The sequence below is a fragment of the Tachypleus tridentatus genome, chromosome 4 (genome assembly GCF_004210375.1).
Source record: "Tachypleus tridentatus isolate NWPU-2018 chromosome 4, ASM421037v1, whole genome shotgun sequence".
NCBI lineage: Eukaryota > Metazoa > Arthropoda > Merostomata > Xiphosura > Limulidae > Tachypleus > Tachypleus tridentatus.
Genome location: NC_134828.1, coordinates 88,203,659 through 88,222,267, shown reverse-complemented (window position 1 = coordinate 88,222,267; position 18,609 = coordinate 88,203,659). Strand labels below are relative to the sequence as shown.

The 18,609-nt window shown below is 34.6% G+C and overlaps 1 protein-coding gene across 3 annotated transcripts in view; it reads right to left on the bottom strand.

Annotated features, from left to right (window-relative positions):
- LOC143249647 (PAS domain-containing serine/threonine-protein kinase-like) overlaps nt 1-14,122 on the bottom strand; it is a 93,005-nt gene extending 78,883 nt beyond the window's left edge. The window contains exon 1 of one of the 3 annotated variants that reach the window (XM_076499894.1): nt 14,081-14,122. The gene's annotated coding sequence lies outside the window, so the exon portion shown is untranslated. The other 2 variants (XM_076499895.1, XM_076499893.1) reach the window with 2 other exon arrangements.
- Between the last annotated feature and the right edge of the window lie 4,487 nt (nt 14,123-18,609).

Genomic DNA, 18,609 nt, shown 5'->3' with positions numbered 1-18,609 from the left:
TGGTTAATTTTGCTTTTTGTCTAGGTGTGTGCGAATAATGTTTTCTACGGTTTGTGGTGGAAACTTATTGATATTGATGAAGTATTGTTTTATTTTGTCTAATTCATCGTTAATTTTATCTGGTGAGGATAGTTTTATGGCTGTGTTTATTTGGTTTCTTATTATGTTGAGTTTTCGTTTTGTTTCATGTGCTGAGTCCCAAGGAATGTATAGTCCAGTATGGGTGATTTTTCGGTGGATTTCTGCTTTAAATTGTGTATCGGTTCTTGTAACTTGTTAAAAATAATATTTGATTACTCTCTTCCTGTTCACATGTGTTGATGTTTGGATGTATAGAGTTAATGTGATTGAAAAAATTAAATGTGTGTTCTGTAGATGTGAATCCCGCAATCGTGTCGTCTACATATCTGTACTAGTATAGTGGCGGATGTAATGCTGTGTTAATTACGTTTCAACTTGTGTCATAAAAATATTGACTAGAACTGGTGATACTGGGTTGCCCATGCTTAGGCCATTTGTTTGTGTATAGTTGAGGTTGTTGAACACGAAGTTTGCCTTCATCGTGGTGAATTCTATGAGGGTTGCTTATTGGTTGCTGGGAATGTCTATTGATGGGTTAGGGTCTCGGGTATAGAGTTCTAAGGCTATCTTGCAGTCTTCGGCAGTTGGGACTTCTGTAAAGAGGGATATAACATCGAAACTGGCCATTAAGGCTTTATAATTAAGTTGATTAAGATTAGACTTGATATTAAAATAGTCTTTGATGAATGAGCTGGCTGATGTTACATATCTGGAGAATGCCCATGCTATGTATTTACCAAGATTGTAATTAAACGATTCATATGTGAACATTATTGGTCGTAATGAACAATCTGGTTTATGAGGTTCAGGGATTATTGGTCGTAATGGACAATTTGGTTTAAGAGGTTTAGGGATGCCGTATATTACACAACCCCCTTCAAACATGTGGTCAGCTATCGGTCAGTTACCTCTTTCTTTCTTTGTGAACCTGACGATGACCGAAACATATATTAGTTTTTCTTTTAAAAAAGTATATTGAGATTAAACATCAAAATATGTAAAGACAAATGATACTTCAGTCACTGTAACTTAGAGCGATACATGCAAATATAAAAAAAAAAAAACGAGACATAACAACAGAAGTTCTAAACAATTAATACCTCAGTACATGTATATTAGATTTTCTGTTTTTAATTTTCAAACGATCACATTTATCGAAAACATGATACAGGTGTGTTATAGCAAAATAACTATATATCTAAGTTAACTTAGTATCTGCCAAGTAAGAAGTAAGTTCTAATAAGTCTTACCTAAATCTACGTTATCTCTGAATTAATTATATTGTTTACCATCATTCCAAAAACTTAGAAAAATAAATCTAATATTTTATTGTGTCATAATCACAGTTATTGTATTGTACTTAAGAAAGAAAAAAATGGAGGGATGGGGTTCGATAACCTTAACGTATTCTGCTTGTTTGTTTGTTTGTTTTCTGAATTTCGCGCAAAACTACTTGAGGGCTATCCGCGCTAGCTGTCCCTAATTTAGCAGTGTAAGACTAGAGGGAAGGCAGCTAGTCATCACCACCCACCGCTAACTCTTGGGCTACTCTTTTACCAACGAATAGTGGGATTGATCGTAACATTATAACGCCCTTACGGCTGGGAGGGCGAGCATGTTTGGTGCGACCGGGATTCGAACCCGCGACCCTCGGATTACGAGTCGAACGCCTTAACACGCTTAGCCATGCCGGACCCACGTATTCTGCTCTCCAGTATTAAACAGGGAGCCGTTACCTAATGTTACAGGGGGAAGGGATCTATAAATGTTGCATAATAAAATTTGTACGTTTACCTAGAAAAGCCCGTACCTGAGAAAACAAGGAGTACGTTAATAACAGTTGTATTTAATGTCACGTTTTGCATATAGTTGAGATTGTAGAAAATGTTCGTCACGGTTTTTTAACATGCAGGATGGACGAAATATTGTTCTCTGTCTCTTTCGTTTTCGTTTTTCATTGTGTTTGTTTAGTTTAGAGTTAAGCACAAAGATACACAGTGAGCTGTCTGTGCCCTGTCCACCACAGAATATCGAAACCAGGTTTCTAGCTTTGTAGGTCCGCAGATTTACATTGTGAAACTGTAACTTGTTAAATAGATTTAATCCGACATTACTGCATTTAGTTACTCTGCAAAAAATGGAAGAATTTAATCTGAGCAAAAAACTGAATATTGATAAAACGATATTCACGTTCGTACAATGCACATATGTCCCCCTCCAGTGGCACAGTGGTCTATCTGCGAACTCATGCAACAAGAAATTGGGTTTTGATACCCATGGTAGGCAGAGCACAGATAGCCCATTGTGTAGCTTTGTGTTGAATTACAAACAAACAATGCATTCACACTGCAAACACGCACTAACATTACTTTTGTATGCATTACATTGTATTACATTACATGATGTACCGTTACGAATACTTTGCTGATACCTCTGGTACCTATAGGATCTCACAATTGAGAAGCTCTTCCATTTATTTTCTTCCTTACATAAGTAGAAATAGCATGTCTATATGACGGAAAATGAAGTTAAGGAGCCCTCCGAGTGGTATTGAGTTTCTTGATAATTTAGTGGTAATTATTCAAAGAACTATTATATATGGCCCGATATGGCCAGGTTGTTAAGGCACTCAACTTCTAATCCGATGGTCGCGAGTTCGAATCCCCGTCACACCCTTTTAGCCGTAGGGGTGTTATAATGTGACGGTCAATTCCACTATTCCTTGGTAAAAGAGTAGCCCAAGAGTTGGTGGTGGGTGGTGATGACTAGTTGCTTTCCCTCTAGTCTTACACTGCTAAATTAGAGTACGGCTAGCGTAGATAGCTCGTGTGTATCTTTGCGCAAAATTCACAACAAACAAACTATTATATATTATATTCTTTTCCTTATTAAATTAACATAATTTGCAACTCAAATATTAAGAAAATCACTATCAAAATTAAAGATGTTGATACCTGTTTATATTCTGTTGATTTTATTTCTACCACTAATTAACATAAGCATGTTATTACAATCAATGCTCTCTGTCACGAATATAAAATTTTGTGGAATCGAACTGCGATACGAAAAAAACAGAGAAAAATAAAACGACCATTTTCCTTCAGGTCACCAATAACCAGTATTGTCACAATATACGTTTGCCAATCACAATACTTATATGTTTAAAACTATCATAAATATCTGCGAAATACATCCAGGAGAGAACACTCATATGATCGTGTCTCGAAATCGAATATCAACGCTGTGTTTTTCACATTGAGAATTAGGTAAAATAAGCATTTAGTCTGGATAAATAAATAATGAAAGATATTTTCAACTTAGCAATAAAAACTACACCTTTTGCACGCGGATTTGTGTGACAGTTGATGTTGGGGTAGCGTTACATAACTGGAAATGCATTAAAGAAAGAAAAAGAAAACTACATAATTCGGTTTCGTTTGATTTGCTTTGAATGTCGCGTAAAGCTACATGAGAGCTATCTGCGTTAGCAGTTCCTAATTTAGCAGTGTGAGACTAGAGGGAAGGCAGCTAGTAATCACCACCCATTGCCAACTCTTGCGCTCCTCTTTTACCAATGAATAGCGAGATTGACCATACATTATAACGTACCCACAGCTGAAAGGGCGAGCATGTTTGATGTGACGGGGTCATAATTGGGAAAGGGTGAAAATGGCTCACGTAAATTGTGCGCTATCTATGAGAAGGGTCAAATAATTTTGTTTTGAAACTACGTTACATAATATTTGATGACTTCCCCCAATTCATTTATAAATACCAAGCAAACATACTTTTAAATGTCAACGCAGACGAAAACATTCAATTTCTGTTCATTTATAAATCTTGTGACGTAAGAAATTATTCTAATTTAAGTTTAACTCTCTATTCCATCCAATGATGATTTATTGGCTTTTTACTGAATGGTTGTTAATTTTATACAAACACAATGCAATTGTTTAAGCTATATTTTATGCAAAAATTGATTCAATATTTGAAGTCATAATACCTATCGTTTACATATTTTCCGGGGCCATGCCCACAGACCTGTGGCATTATCTCATTTCGCATGCTAATTGGCTTCGCACAATATGTGTTGACTTTTGATTTCACAAACTGGAAAAATCATTTTCATATATTCTGCGTATTTATACCAAAACCTATAAATATAATATTCAATTTTATATAGACGCGATGTTCTGGAAATCAGCGTCTGAACACTATATTTAATAAACTTCTACACTATTCTACAGCCGCATAGGATCAATTCTGTCTAGACATATATGGTAGCTTAACAGCCATTATAACCCATCCCATAAATTGCAGGTGTTCAAAACTTTATCGACCATCTTGCATTTCAGTATCGAAAATTTAGTGACTTTCAAAGGTGTCACTTTATTATGGCTAAAACAAACTACCGAAAACTTGTTTCTTCATAATAATGAAATAATGGCTATACTTGCAAATTGTGAGTTTTCCAGTAGTTCATTTAAGCAATAAATACAAGCGAACACAATGCTCACTTCTTATGCTTGCTTAAGAACACACACGTAGCAATATAAAACGACGCTGTTAGATCGAATAATAAATACAACAGTAATAAGGAGCTGTCACAATCGATTTTTGTCACTCAGGCTGACTGTAAAGTGTGGCGCTCAAAACACTCGTATTTGTTTATCAATGGCGTAGCCAGGTGGGAGACCAAAGAGGTCTGAGCCCCAGCTTCATTCACTTCCAGGTTCCCTAATACCCTCTCCCGCAGTGAGAGAAATTACTTGAATAAACTTGATCGATTCAGTTTTTATTGATTTTTTGCTGCCAGCTTTAGTCGCACAGAAATTTAATATTTAATGCCAAATAGAATTTTCAGTTGCAAATATAAATCGCATACCCGCCTTTTAGTTCATTCGGTAAAGGAATGTTATTAAATAATTTTGCGAAAAACATCAGAAGAGAGCTGTCAGGTTTAGAGACGGTAATATTATTAATTATAATTACATTTGGTTTTTGGCGCATATTCTCAAATTTGTTATTGGTTGGGTGATTTAAGGTTCTAACAAAATGTCTATGAGTTATCTAGAATGTAACCAAACTTTTATTATAAATAAGCTCCACCACTCTTCTGGTCGATAAGTCTACTGCATTACTATGTAATGAAATGTTATCTCTTCAGAATATGTTTTCTCCATTCTGATAGCAATACTTATAAACAGACGTTTGATCACATATTTCACTTCTTATACATATACACACCAAAGTCAGTGTAGGACGGTGGAGGTATTACAATTCATAAAATAGACATATGTATAAGAAAAGTTTTGATTGCAGCTTATTCATTTAGGAAAATAAAATCCGATGAAAATGGGTAAACACTGTCACTTCATTAGTTGATATCTTAATTTTTCGAGTAATACTCTACTAATTTAAATACGTTAATTTAGCTTGGTAACCCTTAATAGATCAACATTTAAGATAATTTCTAACAATTATATTTATTTGGGTTTGCATTATATAAGTCTACAGCGGTATGTCTGCGGACTTACAATGCTAAAATCAGGGGTTCGATTCCCCTTGGTGGACTCAACAGATAGCCCAATGTGGCATTGCAATAACAAAACACACACATACACATACATTATATATACATGTAGTAAATTTGTTGAAGTAAAGCTAATGTTTCCTTTCTTAAGTGGTTGTTATGGCAACAGGACACTTTGAAACTGAGCACAAAAAGGATGCAAATCAGAGGGGGAAAAACAAGAAGGGTGGGAACCAATTCAATACCTAAAGAATGGGTGTAGGAAATTGTAGCATGCAAGCAATCTAGATTAATGTAAAGTTCATGTAAATGTTTTCACAATTTGCTTGCTTACACGTGTATGCAGTTTTAATTATATGTAACTACTAAAAAAAGGTTCTTTAAGGAAGTTTCTTGTTTATCTAATGTTCTGGATCGTTCACTACGGTATCAAGTGTCTTTTCGTTTTCTTAGGAAGGATTTGTGTAAAGTTGAAAACTATATTAACTTAGATACTGAATTCCTTTTTTCCACTGATGGTTCAGGTGACATCTTGAGTGCACAATCATCCTCATTTTTCGATTGTGAACAACAGTGACCTAGGTAGTGAACGTGCCTCTCGGAGAACAGTACTATAGATTTGTGCATATATAGTAATACGAATTTTCAGCCTGAAAACTATTTTACACTTTCAACAGATCTTTTTAAGAGCTCTCAGACTTCCTGTAAAGGAGCTATAAATACATTCAGTTTGAATGTATTTTTGGGAATAAAAAGAAGAGATTGTTTGAATTGTTTTATTTTGGGTTAATTTTCTTTTACAATTCAGTCGTAGATAAATTACACGCCAGATGATCTTCTAACTTTTAATGTATAACATTTTAGTATCATATAAGCTTCTGCTGATTTTATGTTTAGGAGAAACTAGAATTATGAGTGACTGTAATGGGCTGATTCATCAAATATTCAGATACGATTTTGGATACACTTTTGATTATCGCATTAAACTGATAGATGCGTTATTGTGTCTGAAAGACTTTCAATTGTATTATTTTGGGATTAGCAAATGAAATGACTCATAGGATTGTTGATAAATAAAAATAAATTATGAGCTTTTAAAGACATGCAACTAATTATATTATCAGATCTAGTTGTAGATATTCTAAATTCATAAGTGATTAATTAAAAGAACTGCCTTTTCTTTCCCACAGGATATCTAAAGAAGCAAATTAATAAGAATTGCAATATGATAACAGATTGTAGGTCCTCTGTTCTTTGTTCTATAAATCCACTTTTTTTACAGCAGAACACAGTCATCAAGTGTTTGAAGTAACAAACAAGCTTATCTTTACTTCACAGATTTACTGTGTGTACTGATTCTGAAATAAACATATCTTTTGAATGAAATCATTTTTCTTTTCTAATTCCTTTAATATTTTCTGTAAGTTTAAAAGCTCCTTCCAACCATATCAAGAAAACAGACAAAGTGAAAACTATGAGTAATGTAAGACGTACATCTGGATAAATGTCACGGAGTGTAAAGGAATTTTTAAACTTAAAACGGCTAGAAAGGATATAGTGTTGAAAGTTATTATGTCTTGTAGGTCATTCAACTCTTCACTTGTTCCAGTTCAATGATATCTGAAATTGATGTATATGAATAACAAACGAAATCGTTGGAATATTTGGTTAGTGAAGTCATTTCTTGTAATCGTTTGGTAATGTAAATGAACTTCCAGGTTCAACTGTACTGCAGTAGCTACTCAAACATTTGTTATGGACAAGGTTTAGGAAAAAAATTTCTAAAAACAAATAAAATAATACTTTCACTAGTAAATGCTCCTTCAATTATTTTTTAGTTTCATCTTGGCATTTTTAACTAAAGTGTATGATCTTGCTTAAAACTCTAACCTCCTTTATTCTGAAATCGCTTCATAGTCCCAATGTTGCAGTTGTAAAACTAGTAAATTTTATCCTTCTATATAACCAGGGGAAAACGTTTATTTAGTAATGAACTTCGTTTTTGTTGTTGGTGTTCCGCGTTTAGTAATTTGATGTTCTCACAAACACGACGTGCAAAATTGTAAACTTAAGTCAATAAAAATAAATACTAAGGTTTACCTTATGAAATCATACACTGGCTTGACCCTGTTTGTGTGGAATGTTCTCCTGTAGTGTAACATCAATAAGGGTACAGACCTCGAGTCGGTAGAATCTATATGTTAGGATGGCCAAGACACTCAATAAGCATAGCAAGAATATGCAACGCTAAAAAATCAACAATGACAGATGATTGCCACTCACTTTCATTTGCTTCTGTACCCAACAAGCCCAAAAACAAAGCAAGAAATCATTGTTGAAATATCAAACCAGAAAATAACCAGCCTACCAAACTGTTGGTTTTTTCTTGTTGTCTCAGTCAAGATAACTCTTCTACTACTTTAGGATTAACGTCAGATTCAAGCGAAATCCAGTCTATGTGGTTATGGGAAGTTCACGATGTCATCGTTCAGTCTCAATAACTAGCAGTAATTTTTTAAATCATAATTTTAGTGTAAACGGTGTTATTAAACCCCCTGAAGTTAGTTTTTTTTTTTACAAAAATATCTGTTCTTTTTGAAAAGCTAAAAACAAGATAAAACATGAATTACCAGCCAATATTAGATGGACACTATATGATTGCAACATGCATAATACTCAATGTTTTGTACACTACATAATCGGTGTTTTTAAGGAAACAACCTCTATATTAGGTACGAAGTGAAGTAATAAAAAACAACAACAATAATATTACACATAACATTAAATTTTATTAAACACATTCATAGAACACACTTCAGTTAAGGGAAACAATGTCACAAAACAAATATTGAAAACATTTTTGTAAGTCTAAAATGATATAGAAATGCCTGCGCCATAAAGAATACAAACAAGCACGCATGGATGGTACAGCTATACACAGATAATCAGCACATGACTTCCAATATTAAAATTTAATGTTACACTTCAGAATATGAGGTACCATTATTATTGTTACTTCTTTCTCCATGTCGTATGGAAGTTTTCTCTTGAACTGAAACAGCTAGAGAATAGGTGGCCAGTGCAGCAAAACAAATATTATCACTGTTCTCAATTTTATATGTGTACATGTGTCTTTTCCTTTGCTGTCAGTGTTCATTTTCTTCTTTGCAGAACATTCTCTGAGTAGGTTGGTTATTGTAGATTACTTATGGCTTCTCTGTTGGAAATCATTGTATATAAAAACCACACCAGCTCCTCTGCTAATCCACATCTAATAACAATCGCATCTATAAATCTCTTTTCATTAAATTCTTCAGAATGTTTCTGGGTAAAGTTTAGAAACAGAACCGTCTAAAGAGATCTGATACAGTTTATTACATCATCTTGATTACTATTAAGGGTTAACCTCCCTTCACGAGAACGATGTTCCAAGTCTCGTGCTGTCTTACAACCTATACTTTCAGTCATTGATTGTATTCAGACGATGACCATGATCACGCAATATCATCGAACTGGTTGTACCAAGCTTCCGGCAATTATGTTGAGAAAAGTTTTTGACCAAACAATTTTACAAGTCTTCAGTAGACCCTCCACTTCCGGAGCGTGTTGCATTCCTAAACGCTATATTTTATTAATTTTTCTGCTTATGTGGAGAGTTTGAGGACTGGCTTCTTTGAAGAAGTATAGCCTTTGTCTCTACATCACTTGACAATTTCACTCCTCGGATTGGATAGTGACTTAAACGTCTAGCATATATATATATATTCAGGTGACAATGCACTGTCAAATTGTCAGGAATTCAACACGAACCAAATATACAGGTGTTAAATATGTCGCCTATAGCGCAACGGCCTTCTTATTCAACAAAATGCCACTACATTAGCATATGCAAATTGTTATTATAAAATGCAATTAATTTTCGCCATTAATGCAAAATACAATTTATAACCTAACTTCTATTACCTTGTCTTTTAGCATTCTGTTTGGGGCTCGTGAACATCCTGATGCGTCATTTAAGGCATGGAAGAGATGATTCTGTCACTTCATCTTGGTAGAGACAATAGTTTATAAATACTAGTCACATGTTTATAAATACAGTTAGCAAAACTTACATGTGGTGTAAAATACCAAGCAATAGCACCCTGTTTCCAGTTTAGACACAGAACATGAAAAATGTTCTTGAGCTCATACTAAAAATACTTTTTGTCACTCCTGAATATTCCTCGCACATGGTTGATCTATTGTCAAATCAGTACAGTTTTCTACTGACAAATCACGAGATTCTAGTCGTTGAAATACTGTCAAAGTAACCGAAGTTTTTCGTCTTCAACTAACAGTCTTGCACAAAGTCAAGAAATCGTTTTGCAACCTCGACACTGAGATGAGATATATCAAAACGTATTATGAAAGACATCTATTCATAAAGTTTGTTTTATAATTTAAGTACTATATGATCAGTTTGATGGATGGTAATTCAATAGCCACACTTGTAATTGTCATGTTAAATAACTGCTGAGACAATAAAATTTGTGCATATTGAAGATAGCTCTGCAACGTAGTTTCTATTGTAAAACGCTCCACTGGCTGTAGCTATCATGTCTAAAGCACAATACTCTTCCCTGATTACTTTTCATAATCCATATAATTCACAAAAAAGACAGTTCCCATTCTCTCAAAATATATTTGGCCCGAAGTGGCCAAGTGGTTAAGGCACTCAACTCGTAATCCGATGGTCGCGGTCTTGAACCTCCGTCATATTATAACACCTCCAAAGTTGAAAGAGCGAGCATGTTTGGTGTGAAATGAGAAAAAGGATATAAATGCTAGTGGGTCATTCAATTAGTATGCTAGCAGTGGGCCAGTGAAGAATTTGGTCAGTGTTAGTTACTGCATATTTTCAGCTACTCGATCGATTATCTGTAAAATTATACGAGTAAAATGTTAATACGTTAGTCTTGGTACAAGTAGCATGATATTTCCACTTAAGTATCATTAGTACATTAAACCTATAAATTAGAATGTTGTACAGTGTATAAACGAAGACAGGCTCGGCATGGCTAGGTGGTTAAGGCACTCGACTCGTAATCCGAGGGTTGCGGGTTCGAATTCTTGTCACACCAAACATGCTCGCCCTTTCAGCCGTGAGGCGTTATAATATGATGGTCAATCCCACTATTCATTGGTAAAAGAGTAGCCCAAGAGTTGGCGGTGGGTGGTGATGACTAGATGCCTTCTTTCAAATCTTACACTACTAAATTAGGGACGGCGAGCGCAGATAACCCTCGTGTAACTTTACGTGAAATTCAAACCAAACCAAAATATACTTCTGATACATGCCATTCCGTCGTAACATTAACAGAATGTACTCAACCTCCTTTATTCTAAAGTTATGTTCCATTTGAAACTATTGAATGTGTTATATCTATAAAAAAAATCATTCTGTAGCAAAGCATTTCCCATGTTTGGGATGAAATTTTGTTATTGAAGTGTTATGTTTTCCATAAATCAATACTTCGATTTTTGGCAAGTTATCTGTATAGGTCAGCGATTTCCAACCTTTTTTCTCTTTACAACCCCTATGAACTATAATAGTTTTCGCAGAGAACCCCTTTTCAGCAATAATAAATTCTATAAAATGAAATAGCTTTTGAAGACGTTGAATTCATTGAAAATAAAAAGTTTCTGTAACAACACATATTTTGTAACACGTTTACAATAAAATCTAAATTTCTGGTATTATCATCAGTTTGCAGTTAACCCAGAAAAACTGAAATATGATTCTTAAAACATAATACGAAAATGGAAAACAAAACCATTTAATTAAAACTAATGACACTTATGGGCTTGTTTTAAAGGACATAGTGCTTTACAGTTCAACAGAAGAGAGACAAAGTCTTAAACCACCATTTGGAAAACATTAGTCTAGATGACCAAATTACATGAGACATCGCATGTATAAACCCTTTGTTATGATTTGTTGTGGCTCCAAACTTAGTTTGGTAGTTAAACATTGGAGAATTTTATCCACATATCATACAGTATATATGTACATATAAAAATGAGAGAATTACAGTCTTAGAAAAAAAAAAACACTTTGAAAAACTATATATGTAAAAAACGGCTCGTTTGGGTTGAGAAAACTTTTCGACCTTCGCTCCTCTACGTAAAATATTTTCTCAACCCAAATGAGCCGTTTTTTACATATATAGATTTCTCTACAAGTGGGTTTCTCGACATCACTGATTACTTTACAAAACTGTCACTTTGTATTTGAAACAAACAGAAAACAAAAGATAGCCACAAAATTCTCGTGAATTCTGCGAGTACGTACCCGAAATTTATCACGAAACGAAGGATTTAACTTTTCAATTACTTTCGCAGAATATCATGGTTACGAAACTCTACAAGGGTTACGGTGCATTGGCGTAATTTATAATAATAATCCACGGTAAAACTGTTACAATATATTTTACCCTCTTTATGTTACTTGGAACATTGTACGGTCCAAAATGGCATATTAATAAAGTACCAAAGGCTCCTATCTGCTTTAAATATTATCCTTGCCTTTTTATACATTTGCGTAATTGCTCTTAACATGGCTGTGAGAAGCGTAAGGCCAGTAAAGGCCATGGCCTGACCACTTTGTAATGGCAGTATAAGTTCAACTCACGTATTAAAACATGTTTCTTTTAGTTCAATACTTCACGCTGTGTGTATGTAGGATTTTTAGCTAAAATTACTAAAATTCAATCTCACTGCATAAAATTTCCAAACATTTTCTGGAGGGGGGGGGAGAATATACCCCTAGACCATCCTAGAAATGGCAATGTGACAATGGCCTTAACACTCAAAAATTGCTTCCTATGACATTGCCTTAGGTGGTTGATAAATAAATGTATCGAAACAAAGTTTTTGAAATAGAATCAACACTTCGTTAAGAATAGAAGAGAAATTTTATTATCATTATTGCAGTGGTTGACAAAAAACAATTCAATCCGTTTCTTTTTCAAACCTGTATTATAATAAGCGGCTGATGATACCTACGACTAACATAACACATTATCTCGTAGTTCTGATGTTATTGTTTCGTGTTTTTCACACCTGAGGGCACTACTTCGCAATCTCCATCTTTTCTTATGTAAAACGTTTTATTCTCTACCTACACAGGAAACAGCTACCAATATATAGGATTTATTGTGCCATCTATGTAGTGTTACATTATTCACAAGAAAAGTAATGAATAATTAAACGTAGAGTAACTAAAATAGTTGCAAATGGCGAATTTAATCACTACAACTAAATTATTATCCATGTACATGTGGGATTCAATAAAATGTTCAGTATCACTTCACAGAAACATTTGCTGTTTTTTATCACACTGTTAACATTGCCTGTTTGTTTTGGTAGGACGTAGGAGTAAAATATATGTCTACAAGAATGAACTAGGATTTTCTAATTAGGATATTTCTTAATATCATTTTAACTAGTAAACAAATATAAAAGTATTTTTGCTAAAACGATTTCAATCACTGTCATATTAACTTTCCACACACACACAATAATTTAGTGACCTAATAATAAAAAGAATCACACATTCTTCGAACTGTAACTGTAAACTGGAGTGTTAAAGTAGTTCCAGAAATTACGACGTTTCTATTTTTCAAGTTCTTAGAGGTTTTGTATTTCAAAGTGGGTAACTTTGGTATAATTTATTTTATGCGATAAGACAACAAAAAATGGCGTACACAGCAAACTGTAACAGAAAGGTGTTAACAGTATTATCTGTGAAAAGGTTATACAGCTAATCGAAATTAGAGCCTCTAATTATCACTTTTAAATACTGAGCCATTTGTTAAAAGTGCATATTAACAATTCGCAATAACAGCTTTCCTACACACGTCTGCCATCTACAGAAACAAACTGTTATTACTAAACACTCGTGAACTGAATGTCATGTATTGTGTAAACCAAATGTTACTAAAAGATATACTTAGCCTACAAAATCCAAACTGTTACAGCCACGGTATACATTGGTAAAACTGCTCGTTAATAATAACAATCAAAACTTCTCATAACATTTTAAGTTAAAACATGCATCCACAATAAGTTAGTATAAATTGACAACCAATCACTTATTATGATCTTCTATTTTAACAAGAGCCAAGCCAACTATGCTAACTATTGGTGATATAATGAGATAAGAATTACAGAAAAGATGAAAACACCTACGAACCGACGTCATTGCATTTTGTTCGTACAGGTTTCCCTTTTTAATAATAACACCCCCATGTGTCGCAGTCGTGGTACGAGAAATAGCTCTTCGGTTATGGGAACCACCTACCACAATAAACTTTCAATACACATTTGTAGGCCAACATGATAGTATACAATATGGACCACAATATACATTTTGAACGTCCAAGATTTATGCTTATCATACGGCTACTAATAACATCCGATACATACCTTAAGCCACGACGGCCTCGTGTTGCCGTTAATCAATACAGAATACAGGTGTTTAGAAATTGCTATGCGCGCGCTGCTGCAGTCTTTGCGCGCGGAAGACAGTAAAACCCCGTCTGTACGAAATACATGACTATGTCAGAACAACTGCTGTATCTTGCGTATAGATTCTCACTTTTCATATACGACTTTTTTTCGACAGTTCCTCTGTATCCCAGTAAATTCATTCAAAGTGGAAGCTTGACCCAAAATAAATTCCAACAGAATTGATTTTCATTATATAATGCTGAATAAGACCCATATATCAAAATTTGCATAGTCCCTAAAAATCTAACGATGAGATATTAACAAAAAAATGACTTTAATTAATTAACTAATTGGTATACGTTCATTTTCCATATTTGAGCTAATAACTGGACAACTATGAGAGAAACTTGATCAGGCCCGGCATGGCCAAGCGTGTTAAGGCGTTCGACTCCTAATCCGAGGGTCGCGAGTTCGAATCCCGGTTGCACCAAAAATGCTCGCCCTCCCAGCCGTGGGGGCGTTATAATGTTGCAGTCAATCCCACTATTCCTTGGTAAAAAAGCAGCCCAAGAGTTGGCGGTGGGTGGTGATGACTAGCTGCCTTCCCTCTAGTCTTACACTGCTAAATTAGGGACGGGTAGCACAGATAGCCCTCGAGTAGCTTTGCGCGAAATTCAAAACAAACAAACAGAAACTTGATCATATATATCACAAAATTTGAAGCTTACTTCACACTTATGTTTGGTACATATGAAGAAAAGAGCAAACGTTAAAACACCAGTTGAATTGGAATGAATATATTTAATTTCGTGCACTAATCTTTACACTGAACACATATACTCTATGTCATGATATAAAAGACTATTTAGTGTTTGTTTGTTTTTCTTTTTCGAATTTCGCGAAAAGCTACACGAGGGCTAACTGCGCTAGCCGTCCCTAATTTAGCAGTGTAAGACTAGAGGAAAGGCAGCTAGTCATCACCACCCACCTCCAATTCTTGGGCTACTCTTTTACCAACGAACAGTGTTAGGATTGACCGTAACCTTATAACGCCCTCACGGCTGAAAGGGCGAGCATGTTTGGTGCGACAGGGATTCGAGCCCGCGACCCTCAGATTACTAGACGAACGCCTTAAACCACCTTAACTGTTTAGTGAGATGTTATTTAATTTATTTTTGAACGAATATTATATGGTTGTTTAATTTGTTCATTATATGAGAGTTAAAAACAAATGATTATTGGAGGATGAGTTTGTAACTCATTGGTATAGAGAATACAACGAGCAGGCGACTTAGTAATAAATATTTAAATAATATGATACGAGCAGGAAACAACAGACAGATAATAGCAAAAGAGAATAATGTCACGGCAAGGAGAAGTTCGTCATGAAGTTAACTGTCGTAGAAATGATAGGCCTAATGATTAACTTAGGCCTAACGTTTAATATGCTCGAGTGAGACTAACAGTAAGAAAGGAGAATAATAAGAATAATTTATTCAGTTAAAGCGTGGTTCTAAACTAATTGAATCAGCTTGAGTGCACTTTGACGAAAGAAACAGAGGATATTTTGAAGAGAGAATTCCAAACGATTACTGGAAGAGCGGTATACGACTGTGGTAACTCGCGCTACAACTGTTAGTGAATGATACACAGAATACTAATACGATAGAAATAGGGTATGGTAGTTTGGCTTGTTTCGAATGTTGCGCAAAGCCATACGAGGGCTGTCTGCGCTATCCGTCCTTAATTTAGAAGTGTAAGATTATAGAGAAGGCAGTTAGTCATTATCACCCACCGCCAGCTCTTGGGCTACTATTTTACCAACAAATAATGGTATTGGCCATTACATTATAACGCCTCCACGGCTGGAAGGACAAGCAAGTTTGGTGCGACGGTGATTCGAACGCGCGATCCTCAGGTTACAAGTCGAGCGCCCTAACCACCTGACCATGCTAATCCCAGTTTGGCTTGTCAACTGAAATCCTAAAGTTACTGAATAAGCCTAAGAGGACTTTTGATGGTAAGTAGAGAACCATATAGAATTTACGATAGTCCTGTGGTCTCTATAGTGTAAATAATTTTTTGTACGTACGTTTAACTTGTTCTGAATATATATATTATTTTATAAAGAAACGGAGTGCATGCTGTTCATTTATTGTTGAATTTATCACCAACAGGTCACAGACACTTGCTGTAGAAGAATCCTAAGTCCAACAACAACAGAGAGTAAATATACTATTAAGAAGCATAAGTAAAAGCCTTTTAATTGACAACATCTCTCACAACAACAGTTTCCTTCTCCTTGGTGTTTTCTACTACAGCTAATGGTATGAAAAGCTCAGCACCTTTTTACATGATGAATAACACAACTATTCTTTCGTAATTTATCATTAAGGAATATTCTGAAGCGTTGCTTGTTATTTTTTTATTATAGAAACTCTTCATTCTTGCTTTGTATCATCCTTTCTTTTAAAAATTAACTGTGTTACCATATTTGCCATTTTACCTCCTGTTGTGTGTCTCATATTGGACAAACTGTCTGTCAAGGTGCTCATCAAACCCAACAGATAGATTCCAATACTTTTCATATACATATCTGGCATAAATGTTATATATGCTGTTCTATGATGCTTCTCTTATCCATGTAATTCCATGCAAAAGAGACTCTCCAACTAACATATAATCAACATCTTTATATGGGTGTTTTTTATGTTCTGGTATGATGTTTTCTATAGCTTAAGTCAAGACAGGTTTGTTAGTTTCTCTGAATATTTGTGATGACTCAGAGAGAGCTGGAGGATAATTGCATAATTCATATTTCAGTGGTGCTTCAAGTCAACGGCTGAGCCGATGTATATGCAATATTTGAATACTAGCTATGAGTCTACATGCACAAGGTCGTGGTAAATTTTTGCAGCTTCTTATGTTGCATTGTGAGAAATTGGTCTTTTTTTATAAAGACGCAGTTTTGGACACTATCCCTGAAGTCTTCTTTAAAATTACATTTCCTACTGAGTTTGTAAATGTGATCTAACTCTGTAAAAGCTTACTATGTATATTTAATGTTATTGTCTTGGTATTTGTTTGATTTTTGTATTTCTCACTTGTTTCTTATTTTTCTGCACTGATAATAACCAAATAAACTTTTGACTATCAGTAATTCCTCTTTCTCTGGTTGGCCTCTTGTGACACTCCATATCAATACCTGCAAAATGATCAAATTTGACGAAAATCTTCCACAGAAGCAGTTACTCTTTCTAATAACATGACAGCCCTCATTAATACTCTTGTGAAGTTTAGGAGCATTGTAGAAATGTTTGAACGTCATCTGAAGGTATATTCTTGCTGACTTTATACTTAGATTATGCCAGAGCAGGGAAAATAGTGCAATTTCATTCAAAAGAATCTCAGCTATAGTTGCCAATTGCCCATTATCCAGGCTTTAATAAAACGACGGATGATATCCATCATATGTACATATTATATTCGTAGTTTTCTACGTCTGCTTTACTGGTTGTATTTTGCGTTTTCTAATCTATGATGAATTTTCTGAAAAATACCAGAAATAAGACGATCTCCCACGTTAGTTTTATAGATCATAATTTTGTTGTAGGTTTCCTAAATGTTGATTATTTATTGGTCAAAATTATCACCTGTTTCACATTATTAGTTCAATTATTACTTCTTCTCGCTTTATTTTCAAATTTTGTCAGAGTTGGTTTCGCCATGGCATTTTTGATAAGCTTCAAACGCAGATTCATTGTATGTTAAAACTTAATGATCAACATTATGTAGAGGTACATTGAAAGTGTCGTTAATAAGTAATGCATAAACCACGGTATCCACAAGAAAATGTACAATAATAGCTTTATCAACGGTCTTTCCACTTAATGTCCAACTGCAACGCTGGAGTACACATCTTCTAATACTTCATGCAAACCAGAAGCTTGCTGTGATGTGCCCAATGTTTTCAAAGAAGCAAACCAACTAGATTCAAAACAATGTTTTTCTCTGTCCCACTTTCATTTTTGTTCTATATTTATTATCATTGGCTTCTACCAAAGAAGTTGGTCAGATGTCAGAAAGGGTACAAAGCTATATATTCTTCCTTAGTAACGAATAAACTTTATAGTTAAGTAGATGTAGACACCAGTAGCACAGCGGCATGTCTGCGAACTTATAATGCTAGAAGTCGGTACAACTATGTTAAACATCATTATTTATGCTAGTATCACATGACAATAAATGCTCTTTAATTAGAATTTCATAAAATTTTGTAATTTTTTGTGTAAAAGTTGGTAATGGATTATCAATAACAATAACAATCATCCACCCGTATTGTTCTTCTGGAAACTTGAGCGAGGAACTGCTAATCTTGTTTCTTTTGCTTAACAAATAAGTTTGTATCTGCAAGTTCTTTTATCTTATAGTTTTACCACTCTAAATCAATCGTCTTTAATCCGAATGACAAAAGACAGTACACTTTTACCCCTAGATGAAACTGT